Consider the following 13,778-nt stretch of genomic DNA (forward strand, 5'->3'; position numbering starts at 1 on the left):
CATTGAAAAACAAGGAGCTCATGCAATATTACTCAAAATGGGTGACTCTGGAGGATATTATGCCGAGTGAAATATCTCAGTCACAAAAGGACAAATACTGCATGGTGACACTGTTGTAAAACAGGACTGACCTCGCGGTTTCGGGGAGACTGAGAAAGATGGCTTCAATAATGTATACTGCATTGAAACAGATAAGGGAGAAAACGGTTTAAGAGGGATATGTTATTAGGTATTTTTGTCATGAAAGGAGTCCAGAGCGAAGGCTGTATAGTGGAGTAGACCTGGGGGGAGGGATTGTAAAACAATGAAAGAATTTTTATTTTACTTTTCCAGGGGGGTAGTGTATTAGGGGGGAGTGTTGGGAGGGGAGAAAAGTGCGACAATGAATGAATGGAAATCCAAAGTCTGTAAATTTTCATTGAAATGAATAACAATTTTTTAAAAAAATCCTCCTCACTTTCAGCAAGCAAGGTTGTGTCTTCATCTAATCTTGATCCCACATTCTTCTCATAGATTCCAGCTTCTTGAATGATTTGCTCAACATATAGATTGAATAGGTATGGAGAAAAGATACAACCCTTATGCATACCTTTCCTGATTTTAAACCATTATGTGTTCCCTTCAGCAGCAACAACAACAGCTTCTTGGTCTAGGTATATGCTTTATATGAGCATAATTAAGTGCTCTGGAATTCCCAATCTTCTCAATGTTAACCATAGTTTGTTATAATCTACACAGTCAACTACCTTTGCATAATCAGTAAAACACAAACATACTTCCTCTGTTCTCTGTTTTCAGCCAGGCTCCATCTGACTTCAGGAGCAATATCTGTGGTGCTGTCACTCTTCTAAATCCAGGTTGACCTTCTGGTAGTTCTCTCTAAATGTACATACTAGCTGTTGTTGTTTAGAGGTTTTGTTTTGTTGTTGATTTTCTTGTTGTACACCGTCAAATTGGATCTGACTGGCACAGGAGGAGATGGCCTCTCCTTCAGCGGAGCATCGGGTGGATTCTCTAGCTGTTTAGATGATCTAGGTGGTTAGATATTTTTCAGTAATATTTTTCTTGTACGTGATATTAATATTGTTCAATAATTTCTATATTCAATTGGATTACCTTTCTTGGGACTGGGAACAAATATGGATCTCTTCCAGTCAGTCAACCAGGTAGCTGTTCTCCAAATTTTCTGACATAAATTGGTGAGCATGTCCAGAGCTGCATCTGTTAGAACAAGTCATTTGGTATCTCATAGATTCATAGGGCCTTATATTTTTGCCAATATCTTTGGTTCAGCTTGAACTTCTTTGTTACCGTTGGCTCTTGTTCCTTGAAATTTTTCAGTGTCAACCAATTGTCAATCAAAATTAATTTTGATACAGTGACTGTGCGTTTCTTCTGTCTGCTTTCAATGTTCCCTGAATCATTCAGGATTTTGCTGCTTGAATCATTCAAAATCTCTCAGTGTTATAACTCAAGGCATGATCTTGCTTTCCAGTTCTTTCAACTTGAGAAATTCTAAGTGAATTCTTCCCTTTTTATTCTCCAATTCTAGTTCTTTGCACATTCTGTTATAATACTTTGCTTTGTCTTCTCAAGCTGCCCTTTGAAATATGTCCATCTCTTTCACTTCTGCATTTCCTCCCTTTATTTTGGCTTCCCAATGCTCCAGTGTAATTTTCAGTCTCTTGTCATCTGTTTTGATCTTTTTTCTCTTCTGTCTTTGTAACAACCTTTTTCTCTGTTAGTGGATATGAGTTTGATATCATCCCTTAACTCATCTGGTCTTTGATCATTAGTATTCAGTGCCTCAAACCTATTCTGAAGATGATTTTTAAATTCAACTGAGATAGACTCAAAGCCTTATATTGGTTCTTATGAAGTTTGTAAAATTTCCTTCATAACTGAGATAGACTCAAAGCCTTATATTGGTTCTTATGAAGTTTGTAAAATTTCCTTCATCTTTAGTTTGAACTTGTATATCAGTAATTGATAATCTTTTCCATGGTTGGCACCTGGCCAGGTTTTGACTGCTAGTATTGAGCTTCTCCAATGAGTCTTTGCACAAATGAGGTTATTCTGATTCCTGAGCACGGCATTGGGTGAGGTCCATGTGAAAAGTCATCTTTTGTATTTTTTTATTTAGAGGCTGTTTGTGATAAATAAATCATTGAACATGCAAAATCCAGTCATTCTGTACAGGTCTAACCTCATTTCTGTCACTAAACCCATTCTTTCTGACAACCATTTCTTTCTCATTGTTCCAAGCTTTTGCATTCCAGTCACCAATAATTATTAATGCATCTTGATTGCCTGTTTGATTACATTTTGGACTACAAAAGTTGGTAGAAATCCCCAGTTTCCTCTTTGGTTTTAAGATCTCCATCAATGCAGTGGGAGAAGGTAGAGTCCCCTCACTCTGCCTTGCAGTCCAGGGCCTGAAGCACCAAATCCAAACCTACACCTGAGCCATCATCCGAGCTATAGTGCCTGTATCTGGGGCTCCATCCTGCCACACTGCCTTGGGCCTCAGCTGGGGCCCAAGAAAGCAGCCTGCACAGTGATAATCATATGCCTTCTTGGAGGGAGCTCTCGTGGCTTGGCTTAGTGGAAGGAAGCTGTGATGTAGTCCCAAAGGCATGTGGTTTGAATTCCTCTTCTGCTCCATGGTAGAAGGATGGACAGTCTCCTCCTGTGTAACTAGCTGTTTCTGAAAACCTGCTGGATGTTAGCGATGAGTCACTTCCAACTCGATGACGCACAACAACAACAACAGCATTGTCTTTATGGTTTACTATTAGAGGTACACCACCTGTCTGTTGGCTCATTGTATTGGAGAATGATTTACATGTTGCTCATTGAATTGTGTTGGAGAAGAGTGCTGAATATCCCTAGTCCGTCAACAGAACAAAATATAGGTATGTCTTGGAGAAAGTGCAGTCAGAGTGTTCTTTGGAGGCAAAGATGGTGGAGCTTCATCTCATGACATTTTAAACATGTTGTTGTTGTTGTTGTTGTTGTTATGTGCCGTCAAGTCGCTTGCGACTCATAGCGACCCTATGTACAACAGCCCTAAACTCCGCTCTGTCCTGTGCCAATCACACTGTCTCTGACACTCCCATCCCAATTATCCCAGTCACTGAATCAGTCCACTTCATAGAGGGCCTTCCTCTCCTGCACTGTCCCTCCACCCTCCCAAGTATGATGTCCTTCTCCAAGGACCAGTCTCTCCTCACAACATGTCCAAAGTATGTTAGACGGAGCCTCAGTTAGGAGGGGCTATTCCTTGGAAAGAGACATCGTACTTGGAAAGATGTCAGGTCAGCAAAGGATAGGAAGACCCACAAAATGAATCGATAAAGGATCTGCCTGCAGCAATGGACTCAAACATGTGAAGGATGATAAGGGTGGCACAAGATAGGACAGGTTCAGATCTCTTGTTACAGGGTCGCTATGAGTCATACTTGACGGGACAGCACTTAACAACAACAATTACTTTGTATCTTAGGTGGATATCTGCTTGCTTGTTTATTGTTTATCCTCATTAGCACAGCATTTATACAGTACTGCTGTGCTGGTGTAACTTGTGCGTGGCTGTGATGATGGAAACTGTGCTTATCAGTGTTTCAAATGCCAGAAGGGTCACCCATGGCAGACGGGTTTCAGCAGAACTCCCAGATTAAGGCAGCTAGGGAGCAGGATTGGCTGTCCACTTCTGAAGCAGCAAGCCTCTGAAAATCCCATGAACAACAGAGGAATACAGTATTAGAGGTAAATCCCAGATTGGAACTCACTCAAAATAAGGAGAAACAGCTGCAAACACCTTTTAATAATTGGGACATGGATTGTATGAAGTATGAATGTAGGAACACTGGAAGTTGTCAAAAATGAAGTGGAACATGTGAAAATTGACATCATTTCTAGGCATCGCTGAACTGTGATGACTGGCACAGGCCACTTTGAATCAATCATATCACCTATCATGTCAGGAATGAAAAACTGAGCAAGGATGGTGTTGCATTCAGAGTGAAAAAAACAATTTAAAAATCTATCCTAAAGTGACAGGACACTATCTGTACACAAGTGAGGAGCCTGTTAATATGACTGTTGTTAAAATATAAGCATATACTTTAGGAGATAGAATTCAATCCAGGCCACCACTCAATCTAAACTTTATCTTCTGTCCCAGGGTTTAGTGAACTGTTTTGTGGGTCCTTTTTTATACTGTGCCTTCAAAAGTGGGCAGGTTTGTTGCCAATTCATGTATTTCCATATGGCTTTGAGACCGACCTAGGTTTCTGAGGGGTTTGCTTTTCTGTCTGCCTGCCTTCCCCCACCCAAAAAAAACCCCACACATGCCGTTTTATTTCAACTTTTAGCCAAAATTGTAAAAAGGGATAAAAAGCTTAACCCTGAGCTTCACCTATTGACCTCTGTAATCCTCACGAGACAGCTGGGGGAGAGGGTCAGGACAGGGTCAGTGTTTCTCCTACTACAAGAGAAAAGGAAAAGTCCTAGACACAATTAACTGGGTCGAGAACAGGACTGTAGGGAGAAGGGCCCCTTTTACTCCTAGCCCCAGTTTTAGCACTCCTCCTATCCTTTCCTTGTCCCCAGCACTCCTCTTCAATGGAGAAGAAACATTTCAAATTCTTGAGACTGGTGCAGGACGTGGTGAATGGCACAGGCCACAGGCTGCTTGCTGGTCAAGAAGGGCTAGTACCTGGTGCCCTGCTTCTTGGCACACAGGACACGGCACAACTCTGCTTCCTCCTCCTCCTTCCTGTCCTCTTCCTCACCTTTCTCTTCCGCAGAAATGTCACTGCTTTATAGTAACCACCTGGTGTCACTGGGTAATCCACACAGCCTGACTTTAGGTAGGTTACAGGAGGCTGGAGCTGGGAGTCATCTGGGCCGAGCATGGGTTGGCAGGACAACTTGAGTTTTGCCACAGGGACTGCAATTTCCTGGTAGTCATGGTTCTGGGCCACAGCGTCCACCACATTATGCTCATGCTTGGCCTCTTCAGTAAGACAGAGCACAGTCAAGGCCAGCACATGTTCAACTTCATCTTCTTCCTCTACTTTGAAGGTCAAGGAACGTGTACCACCAGAGAGCTCACAACCAAAGAAAAAACTGTGCGTCGTGACTGAATCTGGGACATGCAGACTCCCAACAGCCCCCACCCGGGATTGGGATTGGGATTGGGATCATCTGGACCAGCTCTGCTTGGTCAGGAACCCTGAAGTGGTGGCAATGTGGGCGGCCACGCTACGAGGCCTGTCTGCCTTCCTTTTATCTGTTCTTTCTCTGTGCTTATAGCATGTGGTGTTCTACGAAGGTCCGTTTGTCATGTTGCCAAATGTGGTAGTTGAGTTTTTGAAATTAAAAAAACAAACATAAGTGAGACTTATGTATACATTCCAGGATTGTCCAGTGGCCAAAAGACTGAAATCACCCATGCACTGTTTATACTATGTTAACTGTATTATCTTTCTATGCATGTGAGTACATGCATGTGCATTTGTAAATAAGTATATGCTTGTAATTTTATGGGGACTTCTGGTGGTCTAGTGGTAAGAAACTGTGCTGCAGTCTCAAAGGCATGCAGTTCAAATCCATCAGTAGCTCTGAGGAAGAAAGATGGGCAGTCTCCTCCCACGCCATTAAACCTCCTCTGAAAACCTGTTGGAGGGTCAGCTATGGGTCAGCTCCAACTCAATGGTACACAACAACAATTATGATAGACTTCAAATGACAATAGTTCCTCCCTTCCATTAACTTCCTATTGCCAGTTGCCGTCAATCACGCCTAACTCACAGCATCACCATGAATATCATGGAGGGCTGTGCTCAGTAGGGTGGTCAATGCCTGTGACCTTTCAGCAGCCAATCGCAGCCCCCTTCTCTTGAAGGCCCTCAGGGTGGTCTTGAACCTCCAAACCTTCAGTTAGCCATTAGGTGTGCTAACAATTTACACTACTTGGGCACTAAAGATAATGTCTAGACATGTGCACATGGATATATTGCCACTGGGTATTTTTTCATGGCTTAGTCTATGCCAGCATAGGTCTATAGTGGCTTTATTCAATTGTTGGATATTTAAGTTTTTAAAGATGTGTTTGTGATTATAAGAAACACAGACCCAGACCCAGATGTAGAATCTTGGTCTGAAAACCCTCTATATATTGCTGAAAAGAAAATAGCTCAGTAGCAAGATGTCTTTGCTATTTACTGGACACTTAATGTTGATTGCTTCTTGAATTATTAGCTGTATTATTTTTCTGAACATCCAAATGACATGAGTATGTGTTTATATTTGTGTCTTCCCAAAGCTGTAGGGATTATACTCTTCCTTTTCTCCCAGGTTTATTATGAGATTCATTGTTTCAGGCACAAGTTTCCTACCTAACTTCACCCTGCCATAGCTAATTTGAATTCTATGTGTCACACGTGTTCAGAGATTTTGGTACGTGCACCAAGAGAGAAAGGGTTCTTCATAATTACTTTCCAATGTGTAAAAGGTGCATATGCCTCACAGTTTCTCTGCTGCGTTTGCCAGCACTCACTCCCATCCTGACTCAAATAATTTAATGAGATGAACAGTGTTATTTATTTACTCTTTGTGAAAGTGCTGTCAGGTGATAGCTTAATTCTGGGATTACTAGAACTGGCTGAAGCATACAACTGTGAAAAGATGGACTGAAATGGATGAGAAAGTATTCATTGGGTCTTTTGACTTCGAATTACTGTCCATCTACACTTTTCTTGCTGTTGGTGTTTGGTGCCATGGAGTTCCACCCTAATGACCCCATGAACATTGGATCTGAACCTGGCCCTGTCCTGCCCTGTACCATCTTCCTGGTCTCTTCTATGCTCAAGCTCAATCCTTTTTTTTTTTTTAGGTTTTTCTAAACTTTTATTATTTTTTCACATGTACCATCAAGTTGGATCTGACTGGTATAAGAGGAAATTGTTCCTCCTTCTCCAGCACAGCATCTGGTGGATTTGAACCACTCACCTCTGGGATTGCAGTGCAGTTTCTTGCTGCTCGGCCACCAGAGCTCGCCTCGAGCTGATTCTTGTAGTCACTGTGTCAGTCCATCCTGTTGAGGGTCTCTCTGACTTTTACTGACACTCTGCCTTTCTTAAAAGAATGTATTTTCCCCAGGACTGTCCCCTTTGACAGCATGCCTAAAGGAGATGAGATGATGTCTCACCAGCCTTGCCTTTAAGGAACACCCTAGGATATGCTTCTCCCAAGATGGATTTGTTCTTTTGTCAGGCAATACAATACTTAGTACTCTTCCCTAACACCACAACTTAAAGGCAATACCTCTGTCTTCCTTAGTCACTGTCCAACTTTCAGATGCATAGGGAGCCATTAAAATGCCATGGCTTGGATGGATCAGACTGAGCTGATGGTTGAAGAAGAGAAGGAGGAGCAGCAGGAGGAAGAAGAAAGAAGAGTAGTCATTGTCTCTGCTCCCAAGACACACAGATTCATGGGAAAATAAAGTGTGCTCAGGGAGAAAATGTTCAAAATCCAAATGTAAGATAATAATCGGGAAGTGTAAAGGGAGCAGGCATGGACAAGAGCTTGGAGAGGTGCCTTTTGGGAAAGGCTGTTCACAGCCATGCTGACTCAGAATGCAATCCTGCTACTGGTCACAGCAGTCTAACCTGCCATCATCCTGTTGTTATGTGCCATCGAGTCACTTGTACAACCCAATGTACAACAGCTCTGATGCAAAATCCCAGAACTGTCTAAACCTGGAAGTTAGGGGTGGGATGAGGCCAATTTAACAAATTCTCCTGATGATTTTTTTGGCATGGGCCAGCTTTATCTGTCTCCCCCTACCAGTATACCTTGTGATTATTTCTTGAAATGGCAACCCTTAGCTACTATATTGTAATAAATCTGGACATTAACTTCTTCCATTGCCATTTGGCTTATTTTTCTTCTTTCTTGCTTTTATTGATATTATTTTAGATTATACCACACACTGCAAAAAAAAAAAAAACAAACAACAAAAACAAACAAGTCTGCTGTGGAGGAAGTGCAGTCAGGTACTCTTTACAGGAAAGATGGCGACACTTCATCTCGCTTACTCTGGGCATATTGTCAAGAAGGAAGAAGACAGCCTTGGAAAGAGACCATGCTAATAAAGGTAGTTGTTGTTAGGTCAAGCATGATTCATAGCAACCCTATGAACAAATGATCTGAACCCTGTTCTATCCTGCGCTGTCCTCACACTTCCTGACACACAAGAGCCCATTGCAGCAATCACTGTGTCAGTCCACCTAGTTGAGACTCTTCCTCTCCTTTGCCAACCCTTTACCCTTACCAACATCACATCCTTCTCCAAGAAATAGCACCTACTAGCAGTATGTCCAAAGCTTGTGAGGTGAAGCACTCTGGCTGCAACCTCTCCAAGACATACCTGTTCATTCTCTTGGTCGTCCACTTGGATGTTCAGTGCTCTTCTTCTGGAAGTGGCTACGTCAATTCTTTTTCTGTCATCCTTATTCTTTGTCCAGCTCTCAGATACATGGCTAGTAATCAGAAAGATTATGACCTGAATCAGATGCACCTTAGTCTTCACAGTGACATCACTACTCAATAATTTGGAAATGTCCCTAACTACATATTTTCCTAGTACAGTGCATCTCCTTATTTCCTGGCTGCTAGTACCAAGGGTGTTAATTGTGGATCCAAGAAAGATGAAGCTGGTGACAGTTTCAATCTCCTCTCCATCCATCATGACACTGCCTATCGGTCGAGTGGTAAGAATCTTTGTTTTCCTCACATTGAGATGCAGTCCATACCAAAGGCTGCATTCTTTGATCTTCAGCCAAGAAGTGCTTCAAGCCCTCCTCAGTTTCAGCAAGCAAGATTGTGTTATCTGCATAACGCAGGTTATTGATGAGTCTTCCTCCTATCCTGATGCCACACTCCACCTCATAGAGTTCAGTGTCTTGGATAATTTACTCAGCATATAGATTGAATAAGTATGGAGAAGGAAGGGTGAAGATGAGCAAAAGAGTGGACGACCCTCTATGAGATGGACTGACGTTGTGACTGTCGCAGTGGGCATGTGTATGCCAGAAATCATGAGGATGCTTCAGAGGGTCACTATGTTGTGTGGTTTTTTTTTAATTTTTATTTTATTATTTTTGTACGTGTACCGTCCAATCAGCAGAGGGTCACTATGAGTCATAGTGTCATAGTCAGCTCTATGACTCCTAACAACAACCATCTTTTAAATCGTTGAAGGTTGTCTGAAGGTTGTAGTGCTCTGCTTCACACCACAGTCCCTGTAGAGGTTCACCTGTTATGGCTACTTCACTGCTGGTCTCCCTGTGTTGAGGGTGCCAGCTGTCAGTGCCTCTAGACCTGCTGAGTGGGGACTGAGTGTGTGGCTCCAGCACCATATTCTCTGCCTTGAAGCATTTCATGTGGCCGTGCACCCCCAAACTATGCACTGGGAATACTGATTGTGCCACTCCACAGCTCCTGGTGCTGTTTCTTCATGTTGAAGTTCAGGACGTCTTGCCATAGTGAACAGAAAGAAGGCTAGATTGGGAAAAAAGACGATAGCAAGTAGGGAGTGAGTGGGGAGGAAAAGTGGAAGGTGATGTGGGAGGGTTTGAGGGACTGGATCATGAAACAGAACTCTCAGTCCCCCAGTCCAGTACTAGGGGTCTGTAGACGTAAGGAATAGGAGGTAGAGAAGCAGCTCATCCCCTTGGCATGCCAGGCTAGAGAACTTGACCTGTGGTCACTGTAGCACATCTCAGGAGGGAGCTCTGTTGGCATAGTTTGCAGAGAGTTGCACTTCTATCCCAAAGGCTGCACCTCTGGAGGTTCAAATTCGGCTTGTCACATCCATGAGGGGCATTGTGGAGCTCACTCTGACTCGTAGCTGTGCAGAGAAGCTCAGGTTCGGCAGGCAGCCTCTCCCAGCACTGCTCCTGTTCCACGTGGCCACATTCCAGGCTCAGCTTGGGATCTCACTCCAAGTGAGCTCTGGTGTCGGAGCGTCCTCTGTTCCTGATGATGCAGCTGATCCTCATATGGTCCAGAAACTCCCTGGTGACCATGTTCTTGCTACGATTTAAGGAGCTAGAAGTCCATACTCACAGGGCCAGCTCACTTTATGTTGGTTGTATAGCAAAGTCTTTGTCTCCTTCAACAACTATAGGCCCAGAATTCCCTGGAGAGCTCTCTAGTCCTGACCTACCCCAGTGTCAAGGAGCTTCCTGGGGGAGGGGGTGTGCCTGGGTCCAAAAGGACAGACCCCACTCCTAGTGATTATGTCTTGCTGCTGCAGGGTTCTCCTGTGAGCCAAGCTTGGTCTCGTGGAGATCCAAATTCCATCTTAGATAACCTAATGGTGTTGTATGTATTGTCCCAGTTAACCTAAGAGGTCCAGCTATTGTTCGTGCTGATCCATCAAGTACCGGTGCTTCAAGAAAATGGAGCTGTCGAGGCCTAGTGGTTAAGAGTTGTACTGCTAACTTTTGTGTGCCATCAAGGGGGAACTGACCCATAGCTGACGCTCCAGTGTGTTTTCAGAGGCAGGTAGTTTGAATTCAGCTGTTCTGAGGGAAAAAGATGGACAGTTTCCTCCTGTGCAACTTACACAGACTTTGAAAATCTGCCTATGGGTTGGTGTGGCTTCATGAAAATGGTCATGTTGCCGCTAGACTTTTGTTAGCTGAAGGCTCAGTCATATAAGGATCTATTTAAACAAGAATTTACCATATACTGAATTGAAACAGATGAGGGAGAGAACAATTTAATAGCGATATATGTTTGGGTATTATGGTCACGACAAGAGTCCAGAATGAAGGTTGCATAGTGGAGTGTCTTGGGGGGGGGGTGGAATTGTATACCCATGAAAGAATTTTTCTTTTACTTTTCAGAGAAGAGCGAACTGGGGAGGAGGGGTGGGGCAGGGAGAAAAATGCAACAATGAATGAGTGGAAATCTAAAATCTCTATAAGTGCTCATTAAAATTAATAAAATAAATTTTTATTAAATTCACAAAATTATTAAAAGCTTTATTTACAATTGGAATCATTCAACAAAAAAGCAAAAGCAAATGAGCCTGAAAAAGGTACTAAGCTGTTGTCTTGAATGTCCTCAGAACACTCAATACCTCAGTAGCTAAGCTGCCTTTGCCCCTGGCTGGCATGACAACAGTGGCTCAACCCACACAGCAGTTGCACTAACAGCAGCATAAATTTCCCCTTAAAGCTTGCCCAGAATCAAGCAAGCAAACAAGGCAAGAGTATAAACTCTGTCAAAGCAAGTGTATTTAAATACTACATGGAATTCTTAACAGCCTGAACCTTTTCCCTCATTTTTGATAGTTGCAGATTGATGTAGTAACTGTCAGCAAATGCAGAAAGGCTAGAATTCAGGATGATGAACAGTGGGACAGCTGCTGAAATATGTGTGCAGACAGATACCTCGGCCATCAGCCTCTTGGCTTTAGGGCGGTGTTACAGAACACTCAGTCCAGTCCTGTCAATTATGGCTCCCTCCCCAGTCCTCCATGGGGCAATAGCCCCACGACCAGCTCCCTCTCAATGCCAAGTCTCTGGTTCTCTTCTCTGGCTGCTGTTGCTCTTCATAGGTCTAGCTGGTCCACGAATCTCTTGCCCCAAAGGACACTGCATTCCCGCTTCTTCTTTGCGGGTGGTGAGATTCACACTTTCTGCTGCTGAATCTGCTTCATTAAAACCTGACAGAAGGGTGAAACTAGCCAGTGCCCTGCTGGATAGACTAACACGTCTATTTGCATTTTCCTGCCAACTCATGTGGCAAAGTCAAAGTCAGTGACTAGGAAAGCCATTTACAACAATAAACCCTGCACATTACACCTCATAGATGTCTTCTTTCAGAGTAGTCTCTTGTCCTCAGGCAAAAAAATGTACAGCATTCATCCTAGAGAACTTCACAGCGCTTGGAGGCAGCTCAGAGATAACCCCCAGGTGAACTTAGTGGAAATCAAGCCTGTCTAAAATAATCCCTGTAAAAATGGAATTTAATGGCGATTTTTTTTTCTGTCATGAGGAAGAACTTTGTTCGAAGAATGATTCCGTGATTAGGCTTTAGAGACTTAAATCGTAATGGTTGGAAATGTTTAGCTCCTTGTTGTTATTGTTAGTTGCTGTGGAGTCAACCACAAGTTATAGCAACGCTGGCAACAACAAATCGGAGCTTCACCCTTCCTGTGTCACCCTCATGAGCTCCGTCATGCTCAAGTCCATTGCTGCAGTCATTGTGTCAACCCAGGTTCTTGACACCCATGACCTCGCCTTTTCCCAGGGACTGAACCCTGAGCACTCAGATACGCAGCCCTGACTACAGATTTCCGGAGCGCTCCTGCCACCTAGTGTCCAATGTGAGAGTGTTCCATCCACCTGGTTACCACAGCTTCCTTTATGTCCTGATGTATAAGGCACTGGGCGAGAAAGTGCTAGCTGAACGTAGCAGTTGACAGCAAATTTTGCAAAGATTGATGTAAGAGAAATTGGGAGACTAGAGTTAAACAGATTCCAAAATATAGGGAAAAAATTGTTTCCTCTTTTCTTGCTTATTCAGAGATCTCCACCTTTCCAACAAGAAATAACAAAGCACAAAACAACCATGAGGTATCATCTCACCCCAGTAAGAACAGGAAAATTTAACAGAACAGCAAACAACAAATGCTGGCGAGTTTGTGGAGAAACTGGAACCCTTATTCATTGTTGGTGGGAGTGTAAAATGGTGCAACCACTATGGAAGGCAGTCTGACGCTTTCTCAAAAAGTTGGAAATAGAAATACCATTTGACCCAGCAATTCCACTACTGAGAATCTATGCCAAAGAAACCAGAACTGCTACCCAAGCAGATATATGCACACCCATATTTATTGCAGCTTTGTCCACAATAGCAAAGAGTTGGAAACAACCCATCAGCAAACGAATGGCTTGAGAAGCTCTGGTATAGTCACACAATGGAATACTATGCTGCATTGAAAAACAAAGAATTAATGAAATATAAAAAAAAAGAATTAATGAAATATTATACAAAATGGGTGACCCTGGAGGACATTATGCAGAGTGAAATATCTCAGTCACAAAAGGACAAATACTGCATAGTGCCACTGTTGTAAAACAGGACTGACATCGAGATTGGGGGGAGACTGAGAAAGATGGGTTCCATAATGTATACTGCACTGAAACAGATGAGGGAGAAAACTGTTTAAAAGGTATATGTGATTAGGTATTATTGTCATGACAGGAGTCCAGAATGAAGGCTGCATAGTAGAGTGGACTTGGGGGAAAAGATTGTATGACAATGAAAGAATTTTACTTTTCAAAGAGAAGAGCGAACTGGGGGGAGGGGTGGGCAGGGAGAAAAGTGCAACAATGAATGACTGGAAATCTAAAGTGTGAACATTTTAATTAAAATTCATAATGATAAAATAATTTTTAAAGTGACAAAGCAGTCCTTAAACTATTCCTGCCCTGTTTATGCCCTTGCATTGTTGCACTACCTTGGATTGTTTTAGCCACGTAGAGAATGCTCTTCTCACAGTGGAAACAAAGCAGGTCTGACTGGAATTTCCTATAAAACTTAATAGAACGCAGAATACAAGATCAACATACAAAAATCAGTTGGATTTCTCTACCGTAACAAAGAGAATACAGAGCTGGAGCTAAGAAAAGCAATACCCTTCACAATAGCTAATCACAAGATTAAATATTTGGGAGTAAATATAACTA

At 42.8% G+C, this 13,778-nt stretch overlaps 1 pseudogene; it reads right to left on the bottom strand.

The window, feature by feature from the left end:
* Nucleotides 1-4,713: 4,713 nt before the first annotated feature.
* Nucleotides 4,714-5,192, bottom strand: LOC102843540 (annotated as a pseudogene).
* Nucleotides 5,193-13,778: the final 8,586 nt, after the last annotated feature.

Source organism: Elephantulus edwardii, unplaced genomic scaffold (genome assembly GCF_000299155.1).
Source record: "Elephantulus edwardii isolate Elephantulus edwardi_28Jun2011 unplaced genomic scaffold, EleEdw1.0 scaffold00466, whole genome shotgun sequence".
In the NCBI taxonomy this organism is placed as follows: Eukaryota; Metazoa; Chordata; class Mammalia; order Macroscelidea; family Macroscelididae; genus Elephantulus; species Elephantulus edwardii.